The sequence below is a fragment of the Glycine soja genome, chromosome 20, assembly GCF_004193775.1.
Source record: "Glycine soja cultivar W05 chromosome 20, ASM419377v2, whole genome shotgun sequence".
Classification (NCBI taxonomy): domain Eukaryota; kingdom Viridiplantae; phylum Streptophyta; class Magnoliopsida; order Fabales; family Fabaceae; genus Glycine; species Glycine soja.
The window spans coordinates 28,869,794-28,893,043 of NC_041021.1; positions in this window are offsets into that span (position 1 = coordinate 28,869,794).

Consider the following 23,250-nt stretch of genomic DNA (forward strand, 5'->3'; position numbering starts at 1 on the left):
CGAGCCATGCGTAGTGATTGCTTAGTGCAATTCTCCATTCTCAACCCTTTTTTTCGGACCCCCATGAATTGCGTTTTCGTTCATGTGTCCTCCACCTTCGAGTTTGGAGCCATGCGTAGTGATTGCTTAGTGCAATTCTCCATTCTAAACCCTTTTTCGGAGCCCCATGAATTGCATTTTCATTCATGCGTCCTCCACCTTCGAGTTTGGTGCCATGTGTAGTCATTGCTTAGTGCAATTCTCCATTCTCAACCCTTTTTCGGAGCCCCATGAATTGTGTTTTCGTTCATGCGTCCTCCAGCTTCGAGTTTGGAGCCATGCGTAGTGATTGCTTAGTGCAATTCTCCATTCTCAACCCTTGTTCGGAGCCCCATGAATTGCGTTTTCGTTCATGTGTCCTCCTCCACCTTCGAGTTTGGAGCCATGCGTAGTGATTGCTTAGTGCAATTCTTCATTCACAACCCTTTTTCGGAGCCCCACGAATTGCGTTTTCGTTCATGTGTCCTCCACCTTCGAATTTGGAGCCATGCGTAGTGATTGCTTCGTACAATTCTCCATTTTCAACCCTTTCTCGGAGCCCCATGAATTGCGTTATCGTTCATGTGTCCTCCACCTTCGAGTTTGGAGCCATGCGTAGTGATTGCTTAGTGCAATTCTCCATTCTCAACCCTTTTTCGGAGCCCCATGAATTGCGTTTTCGTTCATGTGTCCTCCACCTTCGAGTTCGGAGCCATGCGTAGTGATTGCTTAGTGAAATTCTCCATTCTCAACCCTTTTTCGGAGCCCCATGAATTGCGTTTTCGTTCATGTGTCCTCCACCTTCGAGTTCGGAGCCATGCGTAGTGATTGCTTAGTGCAATTCTCCATTCTCAACCCTTTTTCGGAGCCCCATGAATTGCGTTTTCGTTCATGCGTCCTCCACCTTCGAGTTTGGAGCCATGCGTAGGGATTGCTTAGTGCAATTCTCCATTCTCAACCCTTTTTTTCGGACCCCCATGAATTGCGTTTTCGTTCATGTGTCCTCCACCTTCGAGTTTGGAGCCATGCGTAGTGATTACTTAGTGCAATTCTCCATTCTAAACCCTTTTTCGGAGCCCCATGAATTGCATTTTCGTTCATGCGTCCTCCACCTTCGAGTTTGGAGCCATGTGTAGTGATTGCTTAGTGCAATTCTCCATTCTCAACCCTTTTTCGGAACCCCATGAATTGTGTTTTCGTTCATGCGTCCTCCACCTTCGAGTTTGGAGCCATGTGTAGTGATTGCTTAGTGCAATTCTCCATTCTCAACCCTTTTTCGGAGCCCCATGAATTGCGTTTTCGTTCATGTGTCCTCCACCTTCGAGTTTGGAGCCATGCGTAGTGATTGCTTAGTGCAATTCTTCATTCACAACCCTTTTTCGGAGCCCCATGAATTGCATTTTCATTCATGTGTCCTCCTCCTTCGAGTTTGGAGCCATGCGTAGTGATTTCTTAGTGCAATTCTCCATTCTCAACCTTTTTTCGGAGCCCCATGAATTGCGTTTTCGTTCATGTGTCCTCCACCTTCGAGTTTGGAGCCATGCGTAGTGATTGCTTAGTGCAATTCTCCATTCTCAACCCTTTTTTGGAGCCGCATGAATTGCGTTTTCGTTCATGTGTCCTCCACCTTCGAGTTTGGAGCCATGCGTAGTGATTGCTTAGTGCAATTCTCCATTCTCAACCCTTTTTCGGAGCCCCATGAATTGCGTTTTCGTTCATGCGTCCTCCACCTTCGAGTTTGGAGCCATGCGTAGTGATTGCTTAGTGCAATTCTCCATTCTCAACCCTTTTTCGGAGCCCCATGAATTGCGTTTTCGTTCATGTGTCCTCCACCTTCGAGTTTGGAGCCATGCGTAGTGATTTCTTAGTGCAATTCTCCATTCTCAACCCTTTTTCGGAGCCCCATGAATTGCGTTTTCGTTCATGCGTCCTCCACCTTCGAGTTTGGAGCCATGCGTAGTGATTGCTTAGTGCAATTCTCCATTCTCAACCCTTTGTCGGAGCCCCATGAATTGCGTTTTCGTTCATGTGTCCTCCACCTTCGAGTTTGGAGCCATGCGTAGTGATTGCTTAGTGCAATTCTTCAGTCTCAACCCTTTTTCGGAGCCCCATGAATTGCATTTTCGTTCATGTGTCCTCCACCTTCGAGTTTGGAGCTGTGTTTCATGATTGTCTAAGTGCGGACCCTCAAGGCAATCCTCCATTCTTCACCTCTTTTTTCGGAGCCCCATGAATGTCATTGCCTAGCGCTGTTCATGTGTCCTCCATTATCCAGCGCGAAGCCTCTGGTGACTGGGAAATATGTTCTTCTGCTGTTTTCCGGATCGGTTCCTTCGCCAAACATGTGTATATGTGTATGTGTATATTATTTTTGTTGTTCTTGTTGTTGTTTGTATTGTGTTGTGCAGAAAAGAAAAAAATAGAAAGAGTAGAGACGAGAGTCGTCATGGATTAATCACGGAAAGGGCCAGACGGACGAAATCAGTGTCTTATCTTTGCTTTCCTCTTATCTCCGATAAAAGGTAAGTAAAGAGGGGCAACTGTCATACCCTAATTTCGTCTGGGGATTATTACTTGATGACATGCAACCTTTGGTTAGCCGCTTTGAGATTACTTGGCGTCCTTTGTTGCACAAAAAATGAAGTCCCGAGACGTGTCAGAAATCAAAAGGAAGCAGGCTTACGCGATCCGTGAAATTCCGTAATGTGGCGGAAATCGAAAAGAGGTGTTTTTGCGTAATTCGTGAGTTTCCGTAACTTCTTCGAAAGCTAAAAAAGAGTAAATACATAATCCGTAAGGATTCATAACCTTGCGGACGGAAAATAAGTATCGTTACGAAATTCGTGAAGTTTCGTAACGTTACGAAAAAATAATTACCAAAAAAATAGAAGGGTGGTGCATTTAGTAAAAAGGGGGGTACAAATAGCAATTTGGCCCACTTGGGCCTTCCAGATCCTTCCTCCAGAAAGCTGTTGCTTCTGGAGGAAGCAACCTTGCTCGCCTGGGCGAGCTGGGTGGCAAGCTCCTCCCCTATTTTGCTATAAATAGGGGGAGGAGTGAAGAAGAAAAGGGTTCAGCCTTCTTGGCACTTCTTATTCTCTCGAAATTGCTGAGGAAAATTATTTCCGTGAAGAAAATCCAAGCCGAGGCGCTTCCGTAACGTTTCCGTGAGTAATTACGCGAAGATTCTCGACCGTTCTTCAACATTCATCGTTCGTTCTTCGTTTTCTTCAGTCTTCAACGGGTAAGTACTTCAAACCGAGCTTTTCAATTCATTCTATGTACCCGTGGTGGTCCACATTTTGTTTCATGTATTTTTATTCTCGTTTTCATTCGCTTTTTATACCCCCTTTTGACGTGCTTAAGCCATTTATTTAAGTCAGTTCTCGCCTAATCTAAAAATAAAATAAATTTCCACCGATCGTTTGAATTGTATCATCCGTTAATTTCGGTTAAAATGAATTCCAACCGTTCGGTCGTGCCGTAACCACGTTGAAAATAAAAAAAAGAGGTAAAATAATAATATAATAATAAAAAAATGCCTTGTAGTAAAATAAAGCGAAAAATCAATCGGACGTTTTCGCTTTGGGATTTCTCATTCTTAATTGAATTGACTAATAACTAAAGTGAAACTAAGGCTAAAATCAACTCGCCTAGTCAAGCTCGTCCACAAAAATAAGGTTTTGAAAGTTTATCATTTCAGTTTTCTTACCAAGTAAATGGATCACTTTTAAGGTCCAACGCCTTAAAATGATCACCTTTCAAGTAAAAAGGATCACTTGATTCACGCATAAGAAAGAACTACGTAGGTCTGATTTCCTCTCCAAAGGAGGGTACGTAGGAGCAAAAGCCCCGCTTTTTTTTACCTCAAAAAATAAAAAGAAATAAAAGTTAAGATAACACAATTCCACAATTCTGAAAAATAGACTGTTGTCCTTTGAGACAAACGTGAGAGGTGCTAATACCTTCCTCAAGCGTAAATACAACTCCCGAACTTAGAATTTTCATTTCGACCGGTTTCCTTCGGTTTTCCCGATGTTTCCCACAAATAAATGTTGGTGGCGACTCCGCGCATCTTTCCTCCTTTGGAAAGCGCTCCCGCGAGCCTCGCCTTCGCTCGCCCGCAAAAGGGCACGTTGCGACACCTATGAAATCAAAGGCAATAGCCTGGAAGCCAGCATTTACTGCAACAATCATCCGGTGCCTCCATTAAAACCAGTGCCTTTTGACATGCACCAACAGAATTATCACTAAAAAATGAAATTTGAAGAACCTAATGAATCAACAATGTTCTGGTAAGTGTAGGGTGTTCAAGGAGTGACACTTCCAATCTCAGCAACATGGAGCTTTAGTCCCTTAACTTCCATGTTTGCAAATGATATCGAGTATTGGAAATTTCGTATTGGCTATTCAAAACATGAAAATTTAATTAAAATGTATTGGCATTTATAGGCCTGAATCATTATTGTATAAAGGGGCAAGCAAAATAAATAGGATTTAAAAAAACCACACATTCTAAGACGGTTCTGCTGAGAACTGTCTTAGAATGTACTACATTCTAAGACGGTTCCAAGTCCAAGATCGTCTTAGAATGTACATATATTCTAAGGCGGTCTTGATGCAAAGACCGTCTTAAAATGTAGTACATTCTAAGACACTACATTCTAAGACGGTCTTTACCTCGAGACCGTCTTAGAATGATGAACATTCTAAGACGGTCCTTGGGAACCATCGTTGTTGATCCCAAACTTTTTACGACATCAGCTACAACGACGTCTGGCGACCGACGTCGTATGTTCAAAATAACCGACGTAAAAATCTCAATTTTTAGTAGTGAACACAGAGTTTCCTTTGTCAACCTGAGTTGTAATGTTTTTAGGGTGTTACAACTCTAACTTATTTTAATTATTTTACATCATATAATCATAAAATTTAATTATTCACCAACTAATTAAACAAAAATTTTTGTTTTAAACTAGTTGTATAGTCATGTACGAAAATGCACTCCACTTTAAACTCTTATGACTTAATTACCCTTGTTCTAATTCTATGAAATCTAGATTGCCATTAGTCAACCTTAATCATCCCTACTTAATTTCTAACCTTACTTACATTAATTAATTTTTTTTTCTACTTTCAATCTTCTAATTTCTATTTATAGACCAAAATCCAATTATTAACATCTAGGCCATTAATAATTTGACTGTTACTTAACCAAAGAATTTTCTCTGAATTATTCTTTCTAGACTTTAGCTTAAGAACTTAATCTCTTAACCATGCTATGGTATCCTGTGGTAATATCTCATTTTCTACCATTTAAATAGTCTAAAAACATTACATAACCACATAATGAAGCAATAACATTGTCTACTATATATACATGGAAAATTGGGATGTTACACTTGTAACATCCCATTTTTCATAAATAAATTAAAAAAGTTTTTTAGTTAAAAAATAATACAGTTTTAGAAAATGGTGAGGTTTTTATAATTAAATAAATAAGGAGAAATAATTGTATTAAAATAATGGTTTGAAGGAAAATAAAAAATATTTGATTTATTCATTTGATAGGAAATAAAATAGAGTTCCGTTTTTATAAAATAATAAAATAAATAAATATAGTAAATAATAGGTTGTGAGTACCTTAGCTATAAATAAAGACATGTTAGATCATTTTCAGACTGACGATAAGTTCTATGCCTCCTCTTTCTCTCAATTTCATTTTCTCTTTTCCTCTCCCAAAACCTTCTCTTTTTCCCACATACACTCAAAACTGTCTTAGTAAAATGATGATTTTGGACTCGTTAACAGTTGGATCGTTGTGATAATTCAGCACCCGGTTCAAAACTCATTTATGAGCATTCTCACCGTTGAAATTGTGAAAAAATTGACGGACTAAGAGAAATGTCTTTCGCACCGTAGCTTTCTCTTTTCCTATAGAGACTCAAAACCTGTCTAGTAAAACTACAATCCCAGACTTGTTAACCATTGGATTGTCATGAAATGTAGACACCTGGTTTGCATTTCAAGTTTAATATTCATGGAGAGAGAAAAGTGAATCGCACGAAGATAGTACAAAGTGAAGGCTTTAATCTCTTCTTCTTCTCTCTAACGCTTGAAAACCCTATCAGAGCAAATAAGAGGAAAAGCTTGAGGAATCTTAGGAAATTGCTAGAGATTCCGCTATCGTTGTCAGAATACACACATGAGCCCGCTTTGAGGTAAGGGATGAGTTTATCACAATTGAGGTTAGAATGAACATGTGTAGGAATCCTTAGGGGATCAAATTGAGGTTTATTTTGGGATGTTTATAGAATTATAATTTTCCTTTACAATTATAAATATGATATTGCTGTGTTGATGGACCAATTGATGTCCTAATGCGAATTAGTTGATAAACTTGAGTGCTCTTGGTGTTTTCATATTTTTGACCTATGATTTGATTAATTGATTTTAATATGATTGTGTGGAATTGTTTGAGGGGTTTTACTCCCCATGTTGTGAGAAGCATTTTGTATAAATTGTTACATTGAGATTATGAAATTGTGATTCAAATTGTGAATAAGTGACAAATTGAACCTGTGATGAATGGTTAAATACATGTGTATTGACATGTGTGTATTGAGTTGTGAGCTATGAATTATACAATCGCAAAATTGTAAGACCCTTTAAGGGCAACGAGTTTTTGCGTGACGAGTATTGTGATGGGACCCACTGTGGGGATCTGACGAGTTTAATCATAAGCGTAACGAGATAAAATTATTTTGAGAACAATTGAAGAGTCGTGTGTATTGCATAGTTCATAGGTAAAGTGTATATGATTCACGAGGTGTGATAACATGTTAAATTGGGATTATACCATTGTGATTGAGACCGAGTGTATGTGATAAATTGAGTAATTATTGACTTGTAATATATATGTGCATTAACATGTCGTGTTCATTGAGTTGTGAGCTATGAATTATACAATCACACAACTATAAGACCCTTTAAGGGCAACGAGTATTGTGATGGGAACCACTGAGGGAACCCGACGAGATTAATCACAAGTGTGACTAGATAAAATTATTTTGAGAACAATTGAGGAGTCATGTGTTTTGTACAATTCATAGATAGAGTCTGTGTGCTAAAATGTTTTTTGAGTTGGACCCGAATCAGGAGGGAGATGCCCTAGCGAACTCTTCGGAGTGTAGGCCTTGGGGGTAAATACACCAGTTTGAGTGCTCCTTTAAGCTTGTGCCAATCCGATATGGTTGGAGCATTCTCCCAAAACAACGTGACCCTGACTGGTCTCCCTACAATTTTACCTAGTGAGGGTGACCTGACTTACTAGTGTGTGGTTTGTCTTGTCATGTACTCCTAGGCGCCTGATGAGGTTTTTCACTGACATGGTACCACATTGCATATAGGATTGAGTCTTAGTGTATTTGTTGCATAACACTTGTGTATTGATCGATATTGATTGATTTAGTAATATTGTGTTTTGATCCTTGAGTACGTGAATGTTGCGAAAATGAATGAGACATGTTGTGTTGTGATGTGATGTTACGCGATAAAGTGGTGGAATGACGTGAGCTATGTTTAAGTAAGTTGTATCTCATTTATATGATATGTATATCTATGTTGTCCCGTTTCTCTCTATTAGTTAGGAATGTGATAACTCACTCCCCGTGTACTATTTGTGTTTGGATCTTGTGATGATCTCGAACCCTGTGTTCATGGGAGAAGATGGTTAGGTGGATGACTATGAAGAACCTCATGCTAGAGGACGTGGGAACACAATGCTCTGATAGGATATGACATTGGGGTATAGGTTTCTATATTAATTGCATGAAGTCTTGGAAGACCTTGTTTTGAGCCGAGATGATTTATTATTTATTTGGACAAGTTTTATTATGATGTTAGAAAAGTGAATGTGAGCCTTTTACCCTTTTGAAAGACTTTTGTTTAAATGTGTTTTAAAAACTTTTAATTAAATCTGATTTCTTATTCCTTTTATTATTAGTACATATATGTAAGGGGTAGAGGGCGTCACAACAAGTACCACATGTATGTTTAAACTATGATTAGCATGTCAAGGTGTTGAGAACTACTTCATACGGGTATTAGTGACCCTTTTAGTGCATATGAGATGAATTGTTGTTGATCATGAAACTTGGATACTTGAGACCAACCACGAGTGAGATAATGGGTATAGATGTGTCATACCAAAAACTCTCAAGGAATCTAAGTGTAGTTGTTGTTGTGAGTAAACATGTAATTTGAGGATGTTTGGTGGGCCCTCAACCTAGTGTTGGAGGTTAATGGTAGTGGCTAACGAAAATGGGCCTATAGAATTGATGGATAGGCGAACTCCTAGATAGGTTAAAGTCTTTGCAAGCCTTGCCGAGGTAAGTCACTACCCATGCTCATCCATTTTCGATAAAACCATACTTCCTCTGTAAGTTTTCATAGAGTTGAGTCTTTCTTTGGTATCGATGATAGATGGACTGATGATGTTTGGTGAATGAATTATGGTGATGATGATTAATTGACTAATGAGTATGATGGTGTATGATGATTAAATCTTGATGGAATGGTTGATGTTGATGATTATTATGAGATTCCCTATTATATGAATTTCTAATACTTATGTTTTATGTATAATTTCTAAAAAAGATGATGGAACTCACAAACCAAGAGAGAGAGTGAATTGGTTTTTAAATCAAATCAAACTTAAAAGTAGAGTTTTGAAAAGCTTTTGCTCCCAAGGATCGTATCACAAACTTTTGTTCAAACCAATATCTAATCAATCACCCTTACACTATATCTTTTTTTGTTAAAGTTATTTTTCAAAAAGAAATTCTCTTTAAACTCTGCAAATTGATCAATAATACAATGAGAGAGAGAGATAAGATCAAGAGAAGATGTACTCCAATTTTTATATTGGTTCACTCTCTATCTCTAGAGATGCTACTGCGATTATCTAATTCAACCTGAATTAGATTTCTACTATATGTAATGACCTGCCTCATCGCTACAATATCACTAACTCTAAAACGTGTAATTTCAATTTTTAAATGAAATCTCCACTAACTTGATTATGAAAACAAGAGTAAATTTTTTGCAATATACATTCACCAAACAACACACAAACACTTAAATAAACACACACACACGCACACATATCTTAAACCATTATACACCATTCACATGATAGAAAATAAATTAGTTTTTTATAGGTATCTAAATCCAAGATTTACATGCCCAAATAAAAAGAATTATGGAACCATTATGGAGGAGTTGATAACAAAAACACAACTCTCTCCCAAAATAATCCCAACGTCTTCATGTCGGCTTGATGGCTCCCACAAAAAGAATCTTCCTCCATGTCATCTATAGCTATTCATCTTCTCCCACAAATAAAGATTCACAATCATAACAGGTACCAACCACACGGTACAAAATTGCAACAATGAGTATATTATAAAAGAAATCAACAAACATCAAATGACCATGATTAGCAAGAAAACAATAATAAATACCATAATTAGACACAAATGTCCATCAGCCCTACACTTAACAATTAGTCACCAACTTTTTTACAATTCTAATCAATCATGATCAGTATGATGTATGCACCATCAATGCACCGATCGTGGATAATTAAAGATTCTAAGTCATTGATGCAATCCTACCCCGCAAGGGCATTAGATAGAAGACTCCAAGAAGATTGGGCCAGAGATGCAAGAGAAGGCCCTAGGGTTCTCACGAGCTTTAGGGTAGATTTTGGGCCCATGGGCTAAGTATGAGCCCGCTTATATTTGTACATATTAGATTAAGGTTTTATTATTTTTTGGCCTTGTATTTAGGGCTCCACAATAATGGTAAGGTACCCTAGAAATGTAGGATTTTTCAACCCTTGTATTTTAGGGCACCTAGACTAGTTTCTGTATTAGGGGTAGTTTACATTTCTAGGGTACCTTACCTATATTTTGGAGCCCTAAATACAAGGCCAAAAAAATAATGAAACCTTAATCTAATATGTACTAAGATAAGTGGGCTCATACTTAGCCCATGAGTCCGAAATCTATCCTAAGGCTTATGAGAACCCTAGGGCTTTTTCTTGCATCTCTGGCCCTATCTTCTTGGAGTCTTCTATCCAATGCCCTTTCAGGGTAGGATTGCATCATTCCCTCCCCCTTGAAAAGGATTTGACCTCAAATCCTGAGGTTCTTGGAACTCTGGGCTTTTTTCCTTAACGAGGTTCTTGTATTAGTGGTGTTTGGTATGTTGAAGTAAGGTAAGGTCTGAAAACCCATTTCCTGGGCATTTTCCCATGAAGGAAAATAGTTCCTCACCAACTCAATGAGTGGTGCTACAAGTATAAAAAAATATGGGACAAACCTTTTGTAAGAGTTTGTTAAGTCATGGAAGCCCCAAATTTTTCTTATACTTGGTGGAGTGGGCCACTTAGGAATGACCTTTATTCTCTTAGGGTTCATGGGAACCCCTTGATCACTATTTAAAAATTAAGAAAAGTAATGCAATAAAACATACCTTTTTATGTATTTTCATGTTGATTATTCCTACCAAAAAGTATGACAAACCTAAGGTGTCCCATATGAGTACCTAAGTTTGTATTGATACTAAAAATAAGAACAAACCTACCTAATGAGTCCCTATGTACACAAATCATGAAGATGTTAGGTGCACGAGTGATTTTACAAAAGAGGGTTGCACCACTCAAAACATTCATCATACCACCTATTTTAGGGATTTGGTGCCTAATAATTCCTATTTTGGGCACCAACAAAGAACAAGGATTTATTCTCTTGCGAACCAAACCATCATCCAACAACTCTTTTACTTGAGGAATAAACTCAAGCCTAAGAGGTGTGGCAATGATAGCAAGTGTCTTTTTACAAAGGAGAAAATGTGGAGGTTGGCTAAGAAGGGAAATTTCTTTAATATTTGTCTTTATTTCAAAATGTCTTTCCTTCTTAGCTAACCTCTTGGAGGAGACACTTACCTCTTTAAACTCCTCCTTAACCATTAAAGGTTGTCCTTCTTCTTGGGGGTAGATCTCTTCATTAGATTCTTCCCCTTTTGCTTCTTCACTTTCACTAAAGGAAGGTGAAGTAGTAGCCTCATCTTGGCTACTATAAATGTCTTGGCCCCTCATAATCATGGTTTTCTTGGTGGGGCATTGAGAAGTAATGTGTCCTTTTCCAAGACATTTAAAGCACTTCAAGGAGTTAGTCTTCTCTTGCATACTAGCCTTGAGGGGTTGCTTTTCTATTGTCTTCCCCTTATCATCTTTGGGCTTAGAAGGTGTCACCCCTAAGATGCCTTGACCTTGGTCTTTCTTTGGATATGAGTCAGAGCCATAAGATTTTGAAGTAGACTTCCTTTTAAGTTGTTGTTCTATCCTTATTTCCCAATCTAAGTTAGCCTCTACATTGTCCTTCCCATGGAAGTATGAGAGGTTAATGTTAGCCTCTTGAGGCTTTCTTTCCTTCTCTCTCCTATGGGAATGAGGTCTAACATGTGACCCATGCCTTCCTTCATAATAGTCATGAAGTTCTTCACTTAGGCTCTTGCAAGAGTTATGACTACTATAGGAGGCATGTTTTATCTTTTCTTAACTCTTTTAGTATTTTTCTTCTTTCTTCTTACCTTATTTGTTCCCTCTCTTCTTGATTTATTTTTACCCTCTCTTTTCCTTTTTCTTTTCTTTCTAGTTTTTCTTTCCATAACTTGAGGGAACTCAACTCATCTAAGATTCTAGATAGAGGGTCCTTATGACTAGTACCCTCGCCATTAGCACTAGATGAATGATGACTCATGTTGGTTCCTAAGTTATGGTTCTTTCTTGTTGGGGGTTTGTAAAAAAGTTAAAAGCTAAGGTTCCAAGAGAGCTCAAGATAAGCGTGATAAGAAAGAAGAAAGTACTATGCAATAACAAGATAAACTAGGTGTGGCTAGTAAAGAAAATAAACTATGAAAGTAAGCAAGAAATTAAAGTGAAAGAAATGTAAACTAGGCGGATCCTAAGAGTGTTTGGATGACCTCATTTAAGGTTCCCAACAAAACACTCAATATCCTAAGGAAAAATTGTCTAAAATTATTACACACAAATGGAAGTAGGGTGACCTATTGGAGGCTCCCAACTTACTTCCAATGAAAGGCCTTTTTGTTACAAAATTTGAAAGCAACGAAGGTAAGTAAATTCTCAATTAAAAAAATTACAAAAAGGTCCTCAATTTTGGTGGTTGTTCTCTCTTTGGTGATTCACTCAATTTGGAGTGCTTCTTAGTCCAATAGCTCTTAAGGTGGTTGGCCCCTTGCTTCTTGACTCTAATTCTTCAAGGGATGGCACCAATCCTCCTTTCTAATTCCCTATATGGCAACTCACAAACAAGGAAACAAAGAGACAAGCAATAACCAAAGACCAAAAAAATGAAATGAAAGTTAAACCAATAGAGTTTTAACAAGACAAATTTTCAAGGATTATTCAACAATTAAAGCAATGAAAAGCACACAAAAGCAAGCTAGGACTCAAAGAGAAACCTAGAATGGCTCTAGAGTAGAGTAGAAAAACTAAAAAAAAAACTCAAGAAACCTCTAGTTTTGGCACTTGTTTTCACAATAATTTTCAATTGAAATTTCAGAACTAAGATTGGTATAAAATAGGCACCAATTATAGAACAAATTTTGAGCCAAAACAACAAGTGCACTTCCCTTTCACTTTTTTTTCCTGGACATTGATTTTTCTGCAAACTTGTGTGATTTTTATTATTTTTAATTTTATCCAAATCACTTGGTTCTTTTTTATAATTTTTGTACAGATGTCCAAAAAATTCAGTAAAAAATTCAGCTCAAACTTCGTAGTGACCAATTCCCAGTAATTTATACAAGTTTGTATGTTCAAGCTGCCAGCACCAATGATTCCAACCTAGAAATCAAGAGTAGTGTGTATGTAGCTTAAGGCTTGGATAGTTACAATTTGTGTTTGCCTATGCTCAATTATCTTGAGTAACACAATTCAAGAAAGCTTAAGACTCATTTTGATTCACAAATCTAGCCACAAATCAGCACCACAACTCAACTTCATCATAGGCATCATGTAGGAAACTTAGAAAACAAAAAAAAGTTCAACAACAAGATTACTTCTAGGAATTGATTTAGAACATGTTATGAACTAAATAACATGCATGAATTAGACTCAAGATTAAAAAGATATGCTAAGAATGAAAAGAATACATGAAAAATTTTATCTAGAATTCAATCAACAAAATAAAAATTCAACGCAAACATAGAACATAATGTGACAATTACTATGACTAAACATGACTCTAAGACAACATGGATTAAGTTATTTACACTTAGATTTTTGTTTTTTTTTTCAAATCAATATTTAGGAAGAAAATTTAAATCTGAAGGTTCAGCACATGAAGATTATGACTGAAAAATGATAGAACCTAAAATCAACACAAAAACATGATTCAAGAGTAGATCTATAAAATTTGAACCATAGAAATGCAAGAACAAGTCTAGATCTTAGATTTAATCGGTTTATTTTTTTGAATCTACTCTAAACAGAACCAAACCACAAGACAATGGAGGATATACATGTGGAATAAGATGAATAACAAGGATTTAAATTGAATTGATCGAACAAAAAGATAGAGGAAGCAAAAGAACATCACCTAGATGAAGATGCTCTTAATACCACATGATGTAGCTCCATGTGGAGCTTGTAGGCCTTGGATCTTCTTCATCAATTTAGTCATTTGCTTCTTGAAGTTCAATAGCAGGATAATGGAGAAAGAAGATGATTGGAGACATCACTTCAAGGAGAAGATGAGTCAAGAAGAAGCTCACCACCATAGGAAATCATGGATAAGAGCTTGAAGGAAGGAGAAGATGAGTGGAGGGAGAGGGGGAGAAGGAGAACGAAATTTAGTGCCTCAAATGAGGTTTGAACTTTGAAGTGTAATTCTCAAATGATCGAAGTTGAAAAAATGCACACACATGGCCTCTATTTATAGCCTAAGTGTCACACAAAATTGGAGGGAAATTTAAATTTCTATTCAAATTTTACTTGAATTTGTGGAGCCAAATTTTAGAGCCAAAATTTCACTAATTATGATTAGCGAATTTTAGCTATGGTTCAGCCCACTAATCCAAGATCAAGTCCAAGATTCTCCACTAAGTGTGCTTAGGTGTCATGAGACATGTAAAACATGAAGGACATGCACAAAGTGTAACTATATGATGTGGCAATGGGGTGTAGCAAGCAAATGCTAACCTCCTCCTCTAAAATTTAATTGGATTGAGCTTCTCCCAATTCAATTAAATTTATTTTCAACCACACACATCAAATATTCACTTAATGCATGTGAAATTACAGAACTACCCCTAATACAAAAACTAGTCTGGGTGCCCTAAAATACAAGGGCTGAAAAATCCTACATTTCTAGGGTACCTTATCTATATTGTGGAGCCCTAAATACAAGGCCAAAAAATAATGAAACCTTAATCTGGTATGTACAAAGATAAGTGGGCTCATACTTAGCCCGTGGGCTTGAAATCTACCCTAAGGCTCATGAGAACCCTAGGGCCTTTTCTTGCATCTCTCGCCCAATCTTCTTGGAGTATTCTATCCAATGCCCTTGCGGGGTAGGATTACATTAGTCATCCCCCACCAAAGATGCTTAAAATTATTTAACCATTCTATTTCTCTGACCAGGAACATCCAACTTGGTCACTACACCCCCCATGTACATACACAACATACATCATCACAATGACATCATCAACATCAACATCATCTCATCTCAATATCATAATCAATATCAACATCATCTCACATCAATATTATCATAAACATCAACATCATTTCATATCATCATTATCATAAAATATCAACATCATTTCATACTACTGTTATTATCATAAACATCAACATCATTTCATCTCTATGTTATCAACGTCATCAATAATCACATTCAACATATATACATGTACATATAAATTTTATGCCTTGGATTCATTCTCCCCAGATCTTCAGACAACACAAGTCTCATCTAACAATAGTATCATTCACAATTTCAATCATTAATAATAAATAAACCGTATACCATTAGTCAAAAATACAGTTTTCTTGAAAACTAGCATGCAACAAGGACATACATACATCAATATAGTTGGGGTCAAGCACCCCAACTATGGTATCAAAGCAGTAAACTAATAATAAACTCCCCTCACCTATGTATATCCCTCTATCAACTCCTTTCTACATCGCTTGGATCCCTCTCACATTCACATCCGTCATTCCAAATATAGAGTTCTATATACCAAATTGAAGACAATTTAGTATAGATTTCAAAAACAAGGTTAATATCAACATTCAAGGTCAAATACCCTTGTCAAATTAAAAGGGGCTACTAGGTGATTCAAGTTCTACTTCAAAGAGACGTTATTTTAAAATTTTGATCACACCAATGTGACCAGGGTTCAACGGAGGTCACTAAAACGACATCAATTTTATATAAAGGTGACTTTTACAATGTCTGATTTTCAAAGGAAGTGTAAAAACATCCTACTGCAGTGCCCAAATTACAAGAGATACTAAGATAGACTCAAACTAACTAGGAGAAAGACATAGATGTCAAGGTTACCTCAAAGAAACCATAAAAGAAAAGGTTAGGAGCTCCATTCTCTACCAAATCCTTGAGATGGATTCTTAAGATTCTGCTTTGATTAAAACGTTCCTCTCCATGCAGTGGTGGTGGAAGAGGAGTTTCTAGGGATTTTGGACGGAGTTTAGAGAAAGAGATAGAGGGTGAAAATCGTGTTTTTCACACTGAAGAATGTATTTATAATCTACAGATCTCGCTAAGTGAAATCCAACTTTTGGCATTGTGTGACATTTCGCACAAGGCACAATTTTTCTAATGGTTGGAATTACACTCAACGTGCTAATCTCACTGAGCAAATTATCTCGAGTTGAAATTGTGTTGAGCATGTTTGTCTCGCTAAGAGAGATGCTCAAAAGTTTTATTTTTCAAATCCCAACGGTTAAAGCATGAAGCCCTGGGTTATGAACCTACAGTTCAATTTAGAAGGATTAACGAGGTTGGGATCACGGTTTTACCAAAACAAGTTTGGGTAAAACTTGAAATTTCACAATTTCAACATAGGTCAATCAAACTCTACATAACCTAACATCCACACCAAGCAATCACACATAGCTAATTCTCACAACACCTCAACTCATCCAAATCAATCAAATAACACAAGAAATACATTAAATAACGATTTTTAGTTAGTCAAATTTCAGGGCATTACAACTTTCCCAACCTTTTAGAAATTTTGTCGCCAAAATTTACCTGACTCAATCAACGCTGGATAGGCTTCTCACATCTGACTCTTTAGTTCCCATGTGGCGTCTTCTTTTGATGCACCTCCCAGATCACCTTGACCAATGAAATCTTTTTTTTCCTCTTAAGTACTTTGTTCGCTTATCCTTGATCCTCAAAGATAATGTTTCATATGTCAAGTTCTTTTTCACTTGTACGTCATCTAATTCGATCACATGAGATGGATCATGGATATACTTATTGACTTGAGACACATGAAAGACATTGTGAAGCTTAGAAAGAGATGAGGGAAATGCAATTTGGTATGCCACAGGATCTACTCTTTCGAGAATTTGGAAAGGACCAATAAAATTAAGTGTGAGATTTTAGGATTTCAATACTCGACCAACCCTAACCCATAGAATAACTCTCAAGAATACATGATCACCAACCTTGAATTCTAGGTCTTTTCTCCTTTTATCCTTATAGCTCTAACGCTTACTCTGAATAGTCCTCATCCTTTCTTGGATCAACTTAACCTTCTTAGTGGTTTGTTTCACCACTTCAGATCCTAAGTTGAGGTTTTCTCCAGGTTCTCACCAACACAGGGGTGTCCTACACCTTCTACCATACAAAGCTTCATAGGGAGGCATGCCAATGGTAGAATGAAAACTATTGTTATAGGTGAACTCTATCAATGGAAGAAAACTCTACCAACTTCCCTTATGTTCTAAGACACATGCCTTCAAAAGATCCTCTAGCGACTAAATGGTTCATTCAGTCTGGCCATCAGTCTGAGGATGGTAAACTGAACTTAGTCTAAGCTTGGTTCCCAACTCTTTGTTTAGAATCTCCCAAAATATAGGGTAAATCTAGGATCTCTATTAGACACTATGCTAGATGGCACACCATGTAATCTAACAATCTGACTAATATACAGGGAGGTCAACTTCTCCAGGGAAAACCTGACATTAATGGGGATAAAATGAGTAGATTTGGTTAATTTGTCAACAATAACCTAGATAGAATCTAAACCTCTGGGAGTTCTAGGTAGTCCTACAACAAAATCCATGGAGATATTGTCCGACTTCCACTAGGGTATCTCTAAGGGTTGTAACTTACCTGATGGTCTCTAATGTTCTATCTTAGCCTTCTGACAGACCAAACATGCATAAACAAACTCACTAACCTCTCTCTTCATGTTGGGCCACCAAAACATTGTCTTCAGATCCTGATACATCTTGGTAGCACCTGAGTAGATGCTCAGGTTGTTCCTATGTCTTTCATCTAAGATTATCTTCCAATGCTCGGGCACATAGGGGACACAGATTCTATCTTGAAGTCTCAAAACTCCATCTGATCGCACATTGAAACTACTATCTTTCCCTAATGTTATAGCTTCTAACTGAGTCTTTAAAAAAGGATCAGACTTCTAGCTCTCTCTGATCTCTCCTAACAACTCACTAGCAATTCTCAAAGCTCCCAGTCTTACACTATTAGGGGTAACCTCACACACAAGGCTAAGGTCTCTAAATTTTTTTAGGAGATCTAACTCTTTAGCCATCAGGACAAATATAGGTAAGGATTTCCTACTCAAGGCATCAACCACTACATTGGCTTTGTCGAGATGATAGCTAAGCTCAAAATCACAATCCTTAAGAAACTCCAACCATCTCCTCTGATGCATGTTCAACTCTTTCTGGTTAAAAAAGTACTTTAGGCTCTTATGATCATTAAACACTTCAAACTTGGAGCCAAACAAGTAATGCCTCCACATCTTAAGGGCAAAAACTACAACAGTCAACTCCATATCATGGGGGGGATAATTCTTCTCATGAGTCTTGAGTTGTCTAGAAGCATAGGCCACTACTTGACTATTCTGCATCAACACTCCTCCTAAACCCATCTTTGATGCATAACAATACACCTCAAAGGATTCTCTTAGGTTAGGCAAAACTAGCACATGCGTGGTCGCCAATTTCTCCTTAAGGGTTAGCAAATTATGCTCACACTGGGCATCCCACACAAAAGCTTGACATGGAGAAACCTTCTATAAATTTCTCGTAATATCCCAGTAAACCCAGAAAACTCTTAATCTCAAAAATAGACTTAGGACTCTCCCATTCAAGGACAACTTCTATCTTAGAGGGGTCTATAGTTATACCCCCTTGAGATATCACATGCATTAGGAAACTAACTTTCTCCAATCAAAACTCACACTTAGACAACTTAGCATAAAGTTGTTGGCCCCTAAGGGTTTGCAACACAATCCTTAAGTGCTCCCCATGTTCCTATCTAGTCTTGGAGTATACCAAAATATCATTTATGAGTACTACCACAAAACTATCAAGGTAGGGGTGAAAGACTCTATTCATGTAATCCATAAACCAACCAAGGGCATTAGTCACATTGAAGGAAAATACTAGATACTCATAGTTATTATAACGGGTCCTAAAGGCAGTCTTCGGAATATTTTCATACTTCACTTAGATCTGATGGTAACCTGACCTAAGGTCTATCTTGCTAAACACACAAGCTCTTATCAGCTGGTCCATAAGGTCATTTATTCTAGGAAAAAGGTACTTATTCTTAATCGTCACCTTATTGAACTGGCGGTAGTCTACACACAACCTCATAATTCCATCTTTTTTCTTCACTAACAACACTAGTGCTCCCCATGGAGACACACTAGGTCTCCCAAATTATTTATCCAACAACTCCTCTAACTGTTTCTTAAGCTTGATTAAATCTGTAGGAGACATCCTATAAGGGGCTATGGATATGGGTCTAGCACCAGGTACCAGGTCTATGGAAAACTCTATCTCTCTCAGGTAGCAAACTAGACATATCCTTAGGGAACACTTCAGGAAACTCTCTGGCAATAGGGAGGTCAACCATGGAAACCTTTGTCTCTACTTCCAGTTTAAACAGGATCATGTACACTTAAGTATCTTCTTTTAAAGATGTCATAACTTGGATGGCAAAGATAAACATCTTATCCTTACTCACTCTAGAATCATCAAACACCACAATTTTATCAAAACAGTTTAACAAGGCATGGTTGGAAGATAACCAGTCCATACCTATAATAACATCAATTTGGCTCAAAGGAAAATAAATTAGATCAATCAAGAATTTCCTACTAGAAATTTCCACGCGACAATTCAAGAACACATTAGAAGTTAACACACAACCACTAGTTAGGGTCTCTACCACTAGATCATTATTTAAAGAAGACACATAAAGCTTAAGTTTCTCTACACACAAACAAGATTTAAATGGATGGGCCGCACCGAAATCGAATAGCACAAGTAAGGGAATCCCATTTATGAAACATTTACCTTGGATTAGATCTTTGGATTTTGAAGCTTATGCACCATTAAGAGTAAAGACCCTTTTCGTGGCCTTCAGACGCTCAGATTTGTCATTCAAACCCCCACCATTCTACTCCTTCTTGAGATATGGGCAATCTCTTTGAATATGCCTCTTCTGGATGTAGTTGAAGTAGATCATGTCCTCATCGGTACAATTTGAGGAGATGTGCATCTAAATCAAACGATCTGGGTTGAGAAAGTAGCAAGTTTGCTACCACTACCACCAGTAAATCCCGTAACAATAATCCTCTGATTGTTAGGGCGATTACCATGTTGCTTAGGAGGGGTCAAATATGGTTTTCCCCAATTTTGAGAGCCATTCTTTTTATTCTTCATTGGGCCCATACTCCTATAATAGGTTGCCCTGTCTTGGGAGTCCTCATCCCAAATCCGACACATGTTCACCAAAAGTGGAAACTAACGGACACCTTGATAGTTCAAAAATCACTTCTCCTCAAGCCATAAGCGGTTCAAAAATTTCACACATTTTGAACTTTCAACATCTCTTCCATGGTAGTGAGGAAAGTATCTCACCAGTTCCTTAAACTTTGCTGCATATTCAGCCACAATCATGTTCCCCTACTTGAGCTCTAGGAACTCCATCTCCTTCTTGTTTCTAACATCTTTAGGAAAGTATTTCTCTAAAAATACCCTTTTGAAGGTTTCCCAGGTCACAACTTGACCTTCAGCCTCCAAGAATTGGCGAGTGTTCTCCCACCAATACTCATCTTCTTCTACCAGAGTATATGTACCAAATGCAACCTTCTACCCTTCCGAACACGCCATCACTGGGAAGATTTTCTAAATATCCCTTATCCAGTTCTGAGCACCATCAAGGTTGTATTCTCCATTGAAAGAAGATGGATTGTTTCATTGGAGGCGATCAAACCCTTGATACTCAGCAGCTTTAGTAGCTTCTTCCCTATTTTGATTCCCCATAGCCTAAGCCAAGGCTTAGAGAGCATCAACTATCGCACGATCATCCTGTCTAGTCATCACTCTCTATGCACACCAGGAAGTGAGAACATGGGAGGAATACACACAAGAAAAAGAATAGAACAATATCACTCCTATCTCAAGTCCCTACTTAAGTTACTCTTGAGAGTTGATGCCTCGAGAAATTAATCCTCTAAAACAGTTATTGTTGGACCTTGATACCTCAATAATCTTAAGAGGGATAGGCTTAGAATGCAGAAGAAGCAACAACAATCAATTTAATAATGTTCTATAAACATGCAAGACACAATTGATTGCAACAAAATAAATAAGATAAGGGAAGAGAGAATGCAAACACGGTTTTATACTAGTTTGGCCACTTCCCGTGCCTACATCCAATACTCAAGCAACCCACTTGAGATTTCCACTATCTTTGTAAAATCCATTACAAAGTCTGAACCACACAGGGACAACCCATCCCTTGTGTTCAGGAATCCTTTACAATAAGAGACTCACAGTCTTTTAACCAATCTCACTGAATAAGAAGAATGGAAGAAGAATTCTCTCTTCAAGAGAAGAATATTACAATGAAGATCATGTAAGAATCCTTATAGATTTTGCAAATGTTTGGCCAAGGATTTCTTTTGAGAGAGCATTTGACAATGAAGTTCTTTTGGAATCTCTCTCATTGTCTTTTGAGAGGATAAGACATTTTTGCCAAGCAAAACTCTCTGCATAAAATTCGTGCCCAAGTCACCTATTTATAGGCCTTTGATGGCCATTCACAAATCTAATGAAATGATGTGACTGTTGGCGATATTCCTTGAAAATCCTCTCTGGTAATCGATTACAGAATTAGTGTAATCGATTACACAGTTGTTTTTCTTGAACAGTTGTGACCCTTCATTTAAAATTTGAATTCCCAACGTTCAGAGTTTCTGGTAATCGATTACATATGATGTGTAATCGATTACACACTTTCAAACCATTGGTAATCGATTACATGTATTGGTAATCGATTACATGTGCCTTGAATGAATCGAAACCTTTCATTGTGAGGCAAGGCTTGATCTTGAAGAAATCTTGAATCAAGGCTTTGTTTGTTGAAACAATCTTGTATTAATCTTGAAGCAAAATGAGCCTTGTTTGATTCTTCTTTTGACATCATCAAAATCATGTATACATACATTCACAGTTATCTCTCAAGACATTAACACTCATTTTCCATCTTTTGTATTCCTGGCCACTTGCCATAGTGTCCCATTGCACTTCATGAATTATACAGATGGCCAGTTTGATAACTCATGACAAGGCATTGAAACTCATGGTATAGCAAACATCAGGGATACAAACATGTTATGACAATCAAGTCTCTATAACTCACGGGAACACAACAAGGTGAGCAAGTTCAAAACATAAACAACCAAAGTAACTATTAAACAATCAAGTACTCAAACATCATACATTCAAAACGGAAATCATAGAATTCATAGAGAAACACAGCAGACTCACAACCCACTGGCCGAAAGGTTCGACCTGCTCTGATACCATTAATATAACGACTTGCCTCGTCACTACGATATCACTAACTCTAAAATATGTAATTTCAATTTTTAAATGAAATCGCCATTAACTTGATTTTGAAAACGAGAGTAAATTTTTCATGATATACATTCACCAAACAACACACAAACACTTATATATATACACACACACACACACATATGTGTGTGTGTATCTTAAACCATTATACATCATTCACATGATAGAAATAATTTAGCTTTTTATATAAAAAAGAATTATGGAACCACTATGGAGAAGTTGATAACAAAACATAATTCTCTCCCACAATAATCCCAACATTATCATGTTGTCTTGGCGGCTCCCACAAAAATAATCTCCATCCATGTCATCCACAGCTATTCATTTGCTCCCACGAACAAAGGTTCATGATCATCACAGGTACCAACCACACGGTACACAATTGCAACAATGATTTTATTATAAAAGAAATCAACTAACATCAAATGACCATGATTAGTAAGAAAACAATAACAAATACCGTAATCATACACAAATATTCATCAGTCCAACATACACTTAACAACTAGTCACCAACTTTTTTACAATTCCAATTAATCATGCTTAGTATGATGCATGCACCTGACCTCAACTCTCAAATGCAATGTGGTACCATTCGTCTGAAAATAGCCTAAGCGTGTCCATGCGACACTCACACTGAGGAAGACTAGGCTGCAAGTGTCGAGGTCACCCTGTCATGCACAAGCAACTCCCCCCCTCCCATGGTGATCTGCCTGAGTCAGAATTGAGTTCCAAACTGAGTGACATGCCCCAAGTACAAGTATTTCCCCTCATGAAAAACTTACTGACAAAGTTTATACTATTTACATGCAATATAAAGTATGAAACATGGGCACCGTCAATGCGCTAAGTGTGGATAATTAAAGATTCTAAGTCATCCCCTACCAAAGATGCTTAAAACTCTTTAACCAATTTATTTCCCCCACCAGGGACATCCAACTTGGGTATTGCACCCCCCCTTGTGTACATACACA